General features: G+C 45.8%; 1 long non-coding RNA gene and 1 pseudogene across 6 annotated transcripts; one reads left to right on the forward strand and one right to left on the reverse strand.

Annotated features, from left to right (window-relative positions):
* Nucleotides 2,146–2,583, reverse strand: Rps17-ps1 (ribosomal protein S17, pseudogene 1; annotated as a pseudogene).
* On the forward strand, nt 3,529–9,566 carry Gm32063. Of its 6 annotated transcripts, XR_003950654.1 has the most exons (6): nt 3,529–4,527; nt 5,014–5,658; nt 6,341–6,460; nt 6,576–6,646; nt 7,654–7,808; nt 8,487–9,566. It is a non-coding gene; the product is annotated as a predicted gene, 32063 (long non-coding RNA). The 6 variants fall into 6 exon arrangements; XR_001780916.1 differs by lacking the exons at nt 7,654–7,808; nt 8,487–9,566 and having other exon boundaries at nt 5,457–6,460; nt 6,576–7,432; XR_001780915.1 differs by lacking the exon at nt 3,529–4,527 and having other exon boundaries at nt 5,247–6,460; nt 6,576–7,808.
* The last annotated feature ends 2,985 nt before the right edge of the window (nt 9,567–12,551 follow it).

Raw genomic sequence — 12,551 nt, forward strand, 5'->3', positions numbered from 1 at the left:
GTACCTGTAATTCCGGTACTGGTGAGGTGGAGACAGAAGGATCCCCAGAGCTCCATGGCTAAGCCAGTGAGGCTAATTGGTGAGCTCCAGGCCGACGGAGACTTGGCTTTTTAAGAACAAAGTAGACAGCACTGAAGTTGATGGGTAGCCTCCGTGCCCACGTGCACACTGGCACAAAGAGAGGAGAAGTCCCGCTTCAGCCCATCCCTGTGAAAGAGATCTAAACATCTGGTTTCTTGCTACTGAACACAATTCAGCACTGTTCTTTGGTCACTTTAGGTCCCCGTGTTGTCTATGAGTCTCGGCTTCAGAGCACCAGCTATATTTGCCCTGGAGAGCTGCCCCAGGTGGAAGGAAGCGAAGCCTTGACCCAGACCTCACGCTCCTTTGCTGACATTGTCCCCACATGCTCCCTGGAAAGCAAAAAAGTGCCATCCAGCTCCCTTGCCTAGTTTTGATGGCTCTCCTGGGGATGGACTGACTCCATCGTCTAGATTGTTCAGTCTGTCTCTCTCTCTCTCTCTCACACCCCTCCCCCCTCCTGTCTTCTTTCTAGCTTCTCTTTGTCTGTCTCACTCTTTCTGTTCCCCTATCCCCAAATTAACACATACAGAGGGAGGGAGCAAGAGAAATATCCTGTCCCTTACAGCACTTATTTTTCATTCGCTTCCCAAAGGAAACCAACCCACACTAAATATATCTGATTGGATGTGCCCCTCCATGTTTTGAAAGGTGATGGGATTAAGTGGACTCTCTTTGGGAGCTAAGTGGAGCTCTGTGACTCTCCGCTCTGGGGTGACAGAATGCTCAAGGGAAGTTTCATGAGAAAGGCTGGCTTTATTTTGGCCAACAAGCTGAAGGGTCGAGGAGGTGTGGTGGGGGAGATTGGCCATAACTGTGGCAACAGGAGCATGTGACAGCTGGTCACACTGCGTCTGTGCCAGGAAGCAGGGAGATGGATGGATGCTGGCTTCCTCCTTTCCCTCTTTATCCAGACCTGGACCCAAAGCTATGGAGTGGCTTTGTACATCCAGGATGAGTCTCCCCTCTTGGAAATTTCTGTACAGACATGTCCGGAGTATATCGCCTAAGTGATTCCAAAGCCAACCCAGGTAGCGGCGAAGAGAAACCGCCACAAGAACTCGGCATCACATTTGAGATGGGGATTTGTATAAGACAGAGCCCAGAGAGTCCCCTGATCCTTCGGCCTGAGAAGACACAGCAAATTGATAATGTGGCCTACTGGGCCAGTGAGGTGATTCCTTAGGGAAAAAGGCTTGTCACACACACAGGACAACCTGAGTCCAATCCCTAGGACCCCTGTGGGAAGGAGAGAGCTGATGCCCAAAGGTTGTTTTCTTACCTTCCCATCTGTACTGTGGTTGATGGACACACACACACACACACGCACACGCACACACACACACACACACAATATGTATATGTGTATGTGTATATGTATATATAGTGTGTGTAAATATATATCATAATACAGTACACATACTACATAATACAGTAATAATAAATACATTTTTTTCATTTTCTTTTTTTTTCGAGACAGAGTTTCTCTGTGTAGCCCTGGCTGTCCTACTACTCACTCTGTAGACTAGGCTGGCCTTGAACTCAGAAATCCGCCTACCTCTGCTCCCAAGTGCTGTGATTAAAGGCATGCACCAACACTGCCTGGCTATAAATACATTTTTAAAAGAAAAAAAAAGCAATGTGGAAAGGGGTTCCCACCACATACCAATTTACTAGTACTTCAGGTTTAAGATTTCTTAGCTTCTAGAATTTAGGCAGATATTTCTTCTGTCATAAGCCACTCCTGTTGTGTTTTATTATAGGAGCGCACTCGACGGCCAGTCTTGATTCACTAAAACACATTATCATGTCCCCTTCTTTGTCCTATATCAGCTAACACCCACATGTTGCACATTTTAATGTGTGAACATATCAGCGTGTTTCTCCCCTGTCAGTACGTAATGACTGAGGAAACACATGGCCAGGTTTGTAGAGAGTGTGCAGTGGGAAGTGCTCTTCCTGCACAAGCCTGGCCTCCTGAGTTTGATCCCTCGTTGCTTTTTCTTTTTCTTTTTCTTTTTCTTTTTCTTTTTCTTTTTCTTTTTCTTTTTCTTTTTCTTTTTCTTTCAGGTTCATTGAAAATATGGCATAGCAGATTAAACAACTCCACGTGGCGTTTTGAAATTCATGCCAACCGTAGGCTGAGTGACCTGAAGGTTAGAGAGACTGCACAAGTCCGGAAGCGTCAGCATCTCCTGGTGTCGGGATCCACCTCAATGATCTCCTTATCTAGGGCTGAGACCTCAGGAACGTAATTATCTCTCCTCTCTTCTTCCTGCAGCTTGATAGAGATGCCTCTCAGAGGACCTCTCTGAAGCCGCTTCATCAGATGCGTGACATAGCCGCTATCTTGTTCCGAAGCTTCTTGCTGGGGATAATGGCGATCTCCTCGCACAGGCAAGGAGAAGTCATTACCCAGGTGCATCTCAATGATGACCTGGGCCGCCTTCTTCACGGTCTTGGTGTGAACTCGGCTCATGTTGGTGGGTCTCGGTAAAAGAGACGCTTTTTCTTTTAAAGCATCTTTTATTTGTGTGTGTGCTCACACGTGCACATGTCTGCTTGAGGGTACATGCATACAGGTACCTGTGGAGAACAGAAGAAGGTGTCAAACCCTCTGGAAATGGAGTCATGGGTGTTGTGAGCCACCTGACATGGGTGCTGGGAACTGAGTTTGGGTCCTCTGCAAGAGCAGCAAGTGCTCTTAACCATTGACCCACATCTCTAGCCTCCCGGGTGTGCTTAGTCAATCACCTGATCAATCAATGAACTCTTTAGTGGTGCTCGGGGTGGAACCTGGGGTCTCACGCATGCCAGGCATGTGCTCATCCTCAGACGCCAGAGGCTTCTTTGAGAAAACAGTGATCTCTGTGTGATCCATACATCCTAAGTTAGCCATAACTCCGTATACCATCCGCTGATGCATAATTAGTTTGAGTCAGGATCTAATAAAATCCTGTGCATTGTAATGGACTTGTGTGTCCTTTCATCTTCGTTTCATGTATCTGTTCGTTTCTCCCCTGTTAGACAGTTTTTGTACACTATGCCCTCCAACTTTAATTATTAGTGCACTTTAGGTCTCAGGCTTATGAATTTAAATGTGTCATAATAATGGCTGTTTTGAGGTATTTAGGTGATCCAGGCATTTTTATAAGTACTCTACATATTACTTCATCTTGCCTATTTCTTCTTCCAAGCTGAGGATTTGAACCCATGGCTTCTTGATTACTACACGCACACACCTTACCATTGAGCTACATGCTCACCTTCTCCTGTCTTACTCAGTCCTGAGCACAAACCCACTGGGCTGATTGTCATCAGACTCATGTAACAGACGGAAAGCCAAGGGTTAAAGAGGGGACATGGTTTTCCTGGTTAATAAGAAACCGAGTAGAGCCTGGAGACCACGTCATCCCTGCTCCAAAGTCCATGTCCTTAACCCGCAGCCCCAACATCTGAGTAAACGCAGCCTGAGAAATGGATATGGTGCTATGCTATTTTCGCTATTTCATGCATATTCAGGAAGTGGGTTTTTTTTTTTATTTTTATGTTAACAAAGGAAACTGGATGTTCTCCTAAAACAGCCACCTAGCCAAGCTGAACCAACAGAGATGTATTGATCACCGGGTCAATGGAACTAGGTGGGTGCTGGGGGGAAAGTCAGCAGGTAAGTCAGGTGAGGACTGCCTCCCTTCCACTCCCCACCCAGAGACTGAAGACAGACAGACAGACAGAGGCGTTCATTCAGAAAGAAGTAGGAGGGCTTCAGGGATTCAGCGGAGGAGACTGAAAGCCTGAGAGACGATGCCTCTGAGAAGGTTACAGGCAAGCAGCAGGCTCTCCCACTTAGACAAGTGGAGGGGGATATAAGCAAACAAAGTTGGGGTGATGGGGGGAAGGAGGCTTCTGGTCCTCTCAGTGTTTGTGTGGAAAGGTCACTCTCACTGCAGCCCAATGACGTGCTGTGCAGGCCAATGGGAGTCCAGGCTGTCTTTCCTGTGAAGACCCAGCACTTTGCTCATTCATGGAACCTGCCAGTCTCTTTGGCAATGTGTTTTATTGAAACCCTATGCTTTTCTTTGAATTTGGTAGTAGCTATGGCCCCCTTGACTCTTGTTACTGTCTGTGGTCCTAACACGCGGATACAATACATCTCTCAGCTCTGTGCTGATCAGGCGTTTGCCAGTTCTGTCTTGGCAGGAGAGTCTAGGTTCCTGGGATGACCGGTCGGAGCCTCTCTGATTACAGCGATGATAGTTGCTCTGGGTGGGCAGGGAGTGTACAGCAGGATGCCGTAGCCCGTGCTTAGCCGCAGCCCCATCGGAGAGTCCTCTCAGTCTGCTATGGTAGAGATCAGATTTTCTTTTCCAGACCTTGGGAGAAAGCGCTTTCACCTCCTCACCACAGACACTCTCGACTGTGGACTCAGGACACTAAGCCAGAAAGGTGACGATTTCCTTCTTGAACCCGGCCTGCATCAGCAGCTCAGACCCAGGGCTCCGGGTCCTTTGCTCTATGTCCAGTGCTCTTTTTGCTCCCTCACACACTTAGCGATGGCAGTGTTCTTAGTATACTCAAAGAGCTTTGTAATGAATTAGAGCAGCCATTCCCAACCTTCCTAGTGCTGCGGTCCTTTAATACAGTTTCTTAAGTTGTGGCGAACCATCCCCCCCACCCCCAACCATAACATTATTCTTGCTGCTGCTGTTATGAATCGTAATGAAACATTTGATCTGCAGTACATCTGATATGTGATTCCCGAGAAAGGGCCATCATATTCCAAGGGATCGGGACCCACAGCGTGAGAAGCCCTGAACTAGAGATCCGCCTAAACTGAGAAACAACCTAGCACCTATCCCAGCCCATCAATGTTGTATATGGCAACAGATTCAAAAGCCCAGACTAAAACATACTCACCATCCATGTTACCAGCTCTCACCATGGGGCAGCAATGTGGATTTAGTAAGCATAGCCCACGGGCACTCATTTTGAAGACACTAGGAGAACTTCAAAGCCAGGTTTGTTCTTCTGCCTCTGGTGACATTTTTAAAATTTCAGCACTGTTTTTTTTTTTAATTGATTCTTTGTGAATTTCATATCATGCACCTCAGTCCTGCACATCTCCTGTCCCCTCCCTCCCTCCAACCTCCACCCTTCCCCAACAAAGAAAAATAAGTCCCCACTATGGAAGCTGTAGTGTGCCATCGTGTGTCCTTTTGTCCACACTTCTTTGCTTGCAAGTGCTCATTGCATTGACTTTGTTGGTCTGGTACGAGTCAGGCCTCTGGCTTCTGCTATGCTAACGATGCTAGAACCTTACTGAGACTCCTCTAGGGTAGACTGTTGTCACCCCGTGTGTCATGGAGACCCTGTAGTTTTGGATCTGCAGGACTGGCTTCTTCACGTACTCCAGCAGTTCATTGATGGGATAGACGTGGGGTGGGCTAACTCAAAGCCCTGGATCTGGGCCTGAGAGGTGTCTGAGCTGCTCAGCCCACCAGCTCTCCAGTTCTTGTGGCCTTTGGATTGGCTCGCCAGCAACCCCCTCTCCCAGGGCTAGCTCTCCTGGCTGACCAGGTGAGGTACAAGGCTGGCTTTCCCCTACTGATGACAGGGGGCGGGGCGGGGGCGGAACATCTCTCCCTTGCCCATGTCACTGCACAGCAGATGAGTGTCAGGGCCAGCTCTCTCATGCTCTGACCCTCAGGGCCAGCTTGCCTGAGCCCCGGCCACCAGGCTCAACGCTACTGTTTCTCATTAGTGCATAGTAGGTGGTAGTTTTGAGTGTGATCCTCCAGGTGCCTCTGGGTCTCCTCCCAGAAGCACAGTAACATGGCCATTCTGAAGATCTGAAGTATGAGTGGCTATGCAATTTGCTTAAGACACCTGGAGGGGTATAGCTCTGTCAGTAGAGTGCTTAGCTAACATATCTGAAGCCCTGGGTTTGACCTTCAATACCACACAAACCAGCACGGTGGGACATGCTGTAATCCCAGCACATGGGAGGTGAATTCAAAGCTCAAGACCATCCCTCTACTACATAGCAAGCTCTGGGCTAGCCTTGGGTAAATGAGATTCCCATCTCAAAAAGAAAAGAACGTGTGTAAGGGCAGTCAGGGAAGTGGGAGAAGACTCAGTAGATAAAAGGGGAGTATCTGAGTCGTTCTCCAGTACTCACGTAAAAGAGACAGATAAATATAAAACAAACAAACAAACAAACAAACAAACCTTAGTTCGATGACCTTCTATGCCTTTCAAGGTCGGTCCTTATATTTGCTTTAGGAACCTGACAAGACTGACTAGCCATCTCTAGCATTCAGATAGGTGGAACTTCATTGTGCTGAAGTTATGTTTGAGCACCCTCTGCTGGACAAATCAGGTAAGTACAGGATTTTTTTTTTTTTTTTTGGTCTTGTGCCTTTTAAATTCATGCTCCGAAGAAGAGAAGATTTTTATCTCGAATCTACACTAAAAGAAGTCTCCTCTTTAAACAGATGCTCTATGACTACCAACAATGTACCAGTGGTATTCGTCTCTTGCAGATCTGGAAGAAAATGAAATTTAGGTACATACAGTCACGAACAGATACCTAGATGACACATTTAAAACCCTCAAACACAGTGGAGATGAGACCAGCATAATATTAAGCTCTTCTCCCTCACAAACACCTGTGCTACCCACACTCACAGGCAAAAAAAATATACACAACTGCCAGACTGCAATGCCTCCCAATTTATTGGCCAAATCTAGATTCTGCTAGCCCTGTATATTCACTCAGAAAGCCAGGCTTCAGACACACCATGAGTGATGAGAAATCCATTTCATCAGCAGAGGCATCTTGCCTATCTTCAGGAAGCCTACAGACTTCCAGGGAAGCAGGGGGGAAATCAAGACGTGTCTGACTATGAGCTGGGGTAAGGGAAGCCTCCGTGTGAAGATGTGACCTAGTTAGGACAGCTGCCGGAAAGCAGGACTGGCAAGCTTGGTGGTTTGTACACCGGGCCTTGGGAGACTTGGGACACAAACACGAGGTCTTCTGAGGATGTTTGTGAGTTGCTGGGTTACACAAAAAGATTCTAGCTCAACAAGCAAAGAAGCGAAGGGGAGGGAAGGGGAGGAAAGGGAGGAGAAGAAAGGAAGTGGGAAGAGAAAATGGGGCCAAGAAAAGCCCCAAACATCCCATAAGCACCCAGAACAGTGTCCCCACCGCGAACCAACCGGGAACCAAAGTGTTCACACCAGATGAGCTCGTGGAAGGGCTTTTTGCCAATTGTTCATGGGTCCCCAGTGATGATGGAATATTGCGACTTACGTTTCAACCGTTTAAAAATTTACTGTTATTATTTATGCATTTCAGTGTTTTGTCTGTTACACGCTCTGTAACTCCAGTTGCAGAAAATGTAAAACTTTTCTGCCCCCTCCCCCTCCGGCAACCGGGCACAGACATTTACGGGAGGCTGTGGCTACTTTAGGAGGTAGAGCCTAAATGGAGAAACTGGGTTGTTGGGACAATAGACATTGAGGTTTACAGCCCAACCCCACTGCCTGCCCCTCTCTCCCTTTTCCACCAAGATGTGAGCGAGCAGTCTCCTTCCTGCTGCTGCAGCTGCAAGCTGCTCCTGCCGCCCATGCCTTCTCTACTGCCATGCCTTCCCTACCACAAGGGCCAGAACTCTCACACTGAAAGCCAGAATAAATCCTTCCTCTCTTCGGTTGGTTGTTGTCAGGTAATTGGTCCCAACCATGGTAAAGCTTAGTGGAAAAGAAAAAAAAGGTAAAAATCTATTGTAGACTGAGTGCCCTGAATCAGAAAACACACAGTCCAGCTGCTCTGAAATCTAAGCATCATCGTGACACTACAAAGAGAAAACTCCATATCTGACCACACATGAGAATCTACTGATGAATACAACCATGGGTTTACTAAAAAAAGGTGTATAAAATGATCTTCAAGCTGCTCGTATAAGATAGGTATGAAGTGTAAATTGAATTTTGGGTCTGACCCCCTAACATATTTTCCTGCGTGAATACAAATTCCCTCAAGTCCAAATAACCCCACACTTGGGCGTTTCAGATAGGGGATACCCAATCTGTAAGCCGTTTACTGCCATAGAGAAGCTATGATGCAAGCAGAGCCTACTAACAACTTGGCCAAAACACTTCTAATAACAGAACTTCACATGGGTTTCCATGAGGTCAGAATGGAAGTAGGAGGATACATTGTTTGACGTCATGGTATCTGTCCAATTAAGGTCTGTGTGAGCCTTCCATCACCATAACAAAACACAGAACAGAATCAGCTTTTTAAGGGGGCTTATTTTGGATTATGGTTGCATAGGAAGATATATAGATAGGATCTCCATGCCAATATTTTTAATGGGTGCTGTCTCTATTGCTCTGGGCAGGAGAAGGCAGCAGCTGGCATCAATGGTGTGGTGAGGAGAGAATCAAGTTTCCTTCTCCAGTTCAAACAGACGAAAGTGAAGCGACATAGGCTCAAGGACAGGGTCACTGGGCTAGCGCCACACCATGGAGCCAAACCCCGAGCCTTCTAAATTGTGAGCTGGGCATGGTGGTTCACCCCAGGAATCGCAGCACTGAGGGATGAAGGCGAGAGAGTCACTGTGGGTGTGACATCAGTCTGGCCTGAAGTCTGAGACTGTTTTTTTAAAAAGAAAACATTTTTTTATGTCATATATTTAATTATATAAAGATTCTGTTGTTTTGTTGTTGTTGTTGTTAAAATTCAGCCAGGAAATTTCCATCTGTCTGGTGTTAATTGGTTGTTTTTCAGCACTAATTGGGAAATGATATATTTTTATTGTTTTATAAATAGAGTAAAACCCCTCAGAAACTGCTGGGGAAATTTAAACAAGGAAAGCAATTCTATGTCCTTGCTTGACACCAGTTTGTCCCAGAGGTGACACAACTGTGTAGTTTTTGAAAACACTGGGCATTTATATATATATGAGACAAAACCCCACTGTATAGCCCTGGCTAACTCGAAACTCACTATGTAAATCAGGCTGGGCTTTGACACACAGAGCTCTGCCTTTGCCTACTCAGTGTTGGGATTTAACACCCACACCACCATAGCCAGCCTTCTCTCCAAGGGGCAAATTTCTTTCTGAAGCAACTTCCTCATTTATTAACAGTATTGCTTCCAGACCCCGTGTGTGTGTGTGTGTGTGTGTGTGTGTGTGTGTGTGTGTGTACAGATATGTGTTTGCAAGTATTTAGACACAAGTTGATGCAGACTACACCAGTTTCATGAAATTGTTCCCATGTCAGTGGCTAGTCTGAGCCTTTTGTACTTGTAAACAGCTGGCTGTAAACTGGGGATTCCCATACTCTCCTCTTCAGCCCCATAATTATCATGGTGATTTGCAACCTGTAGGTAATGACCCGTTTGGCTCATATATCAGATATTCTGCATGTCAGATATTTATATTTTGATTCATAACAATAGTAAAATTATAGTTATGAAGTAGTAATGTAAATAGTTACACTGTGGGGGTCACCACAACACGAGGAACTGTGTTAAATGGCTTCAGCAATAGGAAGGTTGAGAGCCACTGATTTATTAGGTCATTTCATGGATCGTGGGGATGCTTTCTACTTTCATCTATTGTTTATTACAAAAGATGTAGACAGACAGATAGATAGACAGACTCACAGATAAATAGAAAAATAGATGACAGAAAGATAGAAAGTTAGGTAAAAAGATAAAAAGATAGGTAGATGCTAGAAAGATAGATAGACTCAAAGACAAATAGAAAGATAGATAATAGAGAAAGGTGGAAAGAAAAATAGATAGATGATGGAAAGATAGGTAGATAGACTGACAGAATGATAGAAAGAAAGACAGATCAATAGACAGATAGATGATGGAAAGATAAATAGAAAGAGAAAGCTCGATAGAAAGTATAAAGATCAATAGATGATGGAAAGAAAAAAGAAAGAAAGGAAGGAAGGAAGGAAGGAAGGAAGGAAGGAAGGAAGGAAGGAAGGAGGGAGGGAGGGAAGAAAGAAAGAGAAAGCAAGCAAGCTAGATATCACAAAACACCTGACAGGACCAATGTAAGGGAGGAGGGTTTATTTCAGCTCCCTGTTTCAGAGGTTTCAGAGCTGTTCAGCTCACAGCAGCCTGGAAGCAGAGCAAAGACAGGAAGAGGCAGAGCAAGGGTTCTTCTAAGACACTCTCCAAGGGACCTACATCCTCCAATCAGAACCCACCTGACAGTTTCCCACATGTTCATAGTTTGAATCTGTGACAGCATCAAGCATTTGTAAGGCCAGAGGCCTCATGGTCTTTCTGGACAAGGTTACAAAGGGGCACCTAAATGAAGGGTCACATAGAACACAGTCCACAGAAACACCAAGCAGACACGCTCCTGACACAGGGTTGGGTGTGCCACACTCTTGCTATACAGATGTCTTCAGCAACCAGTATCTTAGGGATGTTTACAGAGGTTTTATAATATAGGTGTGATGGATAATTATATAGACAGTATAATTAAAATAAAGTTTATTTGTAATTTTTTTTTAAAAATCAAAAAAGTTCTTAGTACCTTAAATTTGATCTGGAACTAGGAATATTGCAGACATTACTCGTTCAGTTGAGGCAAGGACTTAGGAAGGTTGCTTGCTGAATCTTGTATGTCTGGTGTTATATGGAGAGGAGAAATATATTGTCTTAGTTAGGGCTTCCCTCGATGTGAAGAGACACCATGGCCAAGGCAACTCTTACAAAAGAGAACATTTAATTGAGGCTGGCTGGTTTACAGGTTCAGAGGGTCAGTCCATCATCAGCATGTCTGAAAGTGTGGCAGCACCCAGGCAGGCATGGCGCCAAAGGAGCTGAGAGGTCTACATCTTGTTCTGAAGGCAAACAGCAGAAGACTGGCTTCCAGGCAGCTAGGAAAGGGTCTTAAAGCCCACCCTCACAGTGACACACTTCCTGCAAAAAGGCCACACCTACTCTAATATGACCACGCCTCTCAATAGTGCCTCTCCCAGGGGCAAGCATTCCCAGCACTCGGGAGGCAAAGGCAGGTGGATTTCTGAGTTTGAGGCCAGCCTGGTCTACAGAGTGCTCCAGGACAGCCAGGGCTATACAGAGAAACCCTGTCTCGAAAAACAACAAAACAAACAAACAAACTATAAGCATATTCAAACCAACACATTTACGTACTGTATACATACCAGTTTAAAAAAAAATATCTGAAGCTGTACCCAGTGATATATGCCTACAATCCCGGCAGTCAGTGTAAGCAAGACTGCAGTGAAACCACCAAACTAGACCCACCACTCCTTGGGTAGAAAGAAAGGTTTACTGGGGATGAAGCTGCCAAAACCATCTCTCAGGTGGGGGGTGGGGGTGGGGTAGAGAGAAGCAAGCAGATGTGAGTCACTGGGGTGGGGGTCTTTGAGCCCACGTAGGCTATTTGGCTAAGCTTGGGAATTAGATGTCCTGTCTGAGGTGGTTGATTATGGGAAGTCCTGGGGAACAGAAACTCACCTTATGAGATTCTTGAGGAATGCTGAATTTAGGCATCTGGTTACTGGACCAGAGTTCTGTTTAGGACATTGTCACCGGCACTGCCATTTTGGGGGACCCACCATGGATACAATACTCAAGAGCTGAGCAGTAGGATCTTGAGTTCAAAGCTAGCTTTTAAGTGTGCTACATAAGACCCTGTCTTTAAATACACACACACACACACACACACACAGAGCCCAAATTTGAGTGTGTGCAGGAAATCATGTTGGAAGTTATTTATAGAAGTAATTTGAGGTCTAGGACAACTGCTTCTTGGTTTATGTCTCTCAGGCCTCAGGGTTCTACTAAGCCAGGATTTCCTTAATCCAATTTCAGAATGTGAACGTTTCTAGGTCACAGGATCAGACAAAGCCGACCCAGGTTGCGGGGTTATTTTTGGTGCCTTTCTTCCTGTACCACTGCCCTTTGCTGTCTCAGCCCTCTTGCCTTCCAGTCTCCAGTGTCCTAGCCCAGATGCCCGCTTGGCCTCCTCGTGGAGGAGCTGGGGACAGCATTGCTCAGCATGCAGAGGTCCCCTCTCCCCAACCCAGAGCACTTCTTCTCCCATTTCTATTTCTATTTTCTTCCCGGTTGTGGCCCAGCTGTTCCTCCTTATCTTGTTGGCTGTTTGATATTGGCAGGGAGATTCATTTATATTTTTAAATTGTGTCCAACTACAGGATGGCCCTTATCTGTGTAGTCTACCTTTACAAAAAGCACAGCCACAACACATTTAGAGGGAACTGGCCTTTTGTGCAGAGAACTGGAACGAAGGGCTCACGCAGATTGCAAAGTAGCAAGACAAGTCTTTCAGAGCTACGTGATAATACATGTTAAAGAGGGACACACTGTCAAGTTTGACAGAGGGCCACATGACTGAGGGCACTTAAGTCTTTAATTACTGTTTGGGACTTTCTTTTTATAGGGC

This window comes from Mus musculus, chromosome 13, assembly GCF_000001635.26.
Source record: "Mus musculus strain C57BL/6J chromosome 13, GRCm38.p6 C57BL/6J".
In the NCBI taxonomy this organism is placed as follows: Eukaryota; Metazoa; Chordata; class Mammalia; order Rodentia; family Muridae; genus Mus; species Mus musculus.